The sequence below is a fragment of the Arachis duranensis genome, chromosome 7, assembly GCF_000817695.3.
Source record: "Arachis duranensis cultivar V14167 chromosome 7, aradu.V14167.gnm2.J7QH, whole genome shotgun sequence".
Classification (NCBI taxonomy): Eukaryota; Viridiplantae; Streptophyta; class Magnoliopsida; order Fabales; family Fabaceae; genus Arachis; species Arachis duranensis.
Genome location: NC_029778.3, coordinates 72738466 through 72740669, shown reverse-complemented (window position 1 = coordinate 72740669; position 2204 = coordinate 72738466).

Genomic DNA, 2204 nt, shown 5'->3' with positions numbered 1-2204 from the left:
ATGTGTTTTCATTATTTCTTTCCTATTTCATGGGTATCTAATTCTCTATCAAAGGGTTAGGAGCTCTGTTTATGTTTTCTATGGATAATTAATATACATTATATTTATTTTATTTTGAAGTCTTGCATTGATCTATTTCATGATTGAGTTATTCTTTCTTCATTAGGACTAGTGGATCGAGAGATAAGCTAATTCTTCTTGGATTCTTTTATTATAATTGGAAATTTAATATTTGAATAAAAGCTTGAAAACTCTTTCACAGGTGTTCCGAAGGTTACCTAAAACCGTAGGTCGATCTCGGACGAGATCTTCTGTACCGGTCGGAGTTGACGTGTCCGGCTGGTGGGTGGTGACCGGAGTTGTTGTGTTTGACTTGTTTGACTAGCTATGCTGCTAATCCTTTGTCACCGGAGGGTGGTGGTACCTGCAAGGGACTCTGATGCTTAAGTTAGCAAGGGTATTAAGTAGGTTTTTAGTAGAATTAGAGTATGAGTTATACCTGGGTGCTCCAGTGTATTTATAATGGTGTGGAATGACCTTTTTAGATAAGATAAGTTAGTTATCTTATCTTATCCTATCTTATCTTTGAGTGAGGTCATCTTATCTTCTGGGGAACCGCCTTTATCTTTTCTGGGCTTTAGCTGCCTTTAGATTGGGCTGTGTTCCTTCATTTGGGCCTACTTGGGCCTCTGTGACATTTTGTCCGAGCCCTTTGTGAAGAGGTCGGACATTGGCCGAGCTCGTTGAGAAGAGGTCGGATAGTCTAATTTGAAGAGGTCGGTCGGCTTGTCGCTAAGCATCCCTGGGTCGGACAGCTTGACCCACGGTATGAACAGTGCCCCTGTTTGAGTTCGATCTTTCCGTGAGATCGTGCTTTTCAGAGCTTCGATCTCTTTGGAAGTCGTGCTCAAGCATCTGTCTGGCTTATTTCTTCATTGCTTTGCAATCTTTGCAGATTTTCTAGAGGTTTGGTACTTCACAGTTCAACCTCTTTTAAGTGGTAGTGTGGGTTTTCTACCCTTGCCTTCTAGATCACGCCTTGCTTTAAGTTTGTGTTGACAACCCTCTGCTTTGGCGAAGTTATCCTTGCGGCTTGATATCCGGGCTTTTAGTGACTTGTCCAACGACTTTTTAGTGTTCTTTATACAGAACCTTTTTTAGTCTCAAATGACGTTCGTAGCCCTGTTTGAGGTTGTGCCTTCTTTGAGTGGAGTTGTATCCCTTTTGGCTAAGCACATTTGAGCCTTAAGTTGTTTCCCAACCTTTTGGCTTGTTCTTTTTTGAAGTCGTACTTGCGCCTCTTCTTTAGCTGACGTCGACCTGTATGACTTTGCCCCTGCTTAAGTTTGGATCTTTCTGTGAGATCGTGCTTTCAGAGCTTGGATCTCTTTGAGGAAGTCGTGCTCAAGCATCCTGACTTTGGTCGATCTTTGAGTAGTTTTTCCTCTGTGCGAGTCTGGTATTGCCCCTTTTAGTTTGTTGAGGGGACTTTTCAGCCTTCTTCTAACTTTTTTGTCTTCGCTGTTCGGGCTTTTTAGTCATAATCCAACAACTTTTTAGGTAGTGTTTCGATGTGGAACCTTTTTACAGTTTGTTTGGATGACTATTCCCTTCCAACTTCAAATCCTCGTAATAGTCAATCCAGAGCTCCGATTGACGAGTCGTCAGCAACCACGTGTTCATCTCGGAATCCTTTTCAAAACCCATTAAAAAATTTGGTAACAAAATCTCAATTTCACACCCAATTCTTCTTTCCCCAATTTTGAAAAGTTTGAGTAAATGTGTTGAGATTTTGTTAAATTTTGGTATTTAGGATCAAATTAGCATTGTGGACTTGCCGGGTCTTATCCTGAATTTCTGTGGATAAGGTGAGGAACCATTAACTCTTGTGAACCATTAATGATTATGAACCATAGTTTGATTTTGTGGTATTTATGTGGAATTAGAGCGAGATATATATTTTGGAGATAAATTTGGTGATATCAGTGACTAGAAAGCGATCCGTGGAGGTTGTGTTATTGTTTGATGAGGATTCAGGAATTTGGACACTTGAGAAACGAGGATATTTGAGGTGCTTTGGCACTAGAGAGGCATCGACCAAGGTATGGTTTTGGTTTCTCGTAGATAATATATAATGTTAAGTGAAAAATTAGGATAAATGATCATACGATATGCTTGAATGTGTTGAATTGTTAAACTTGATA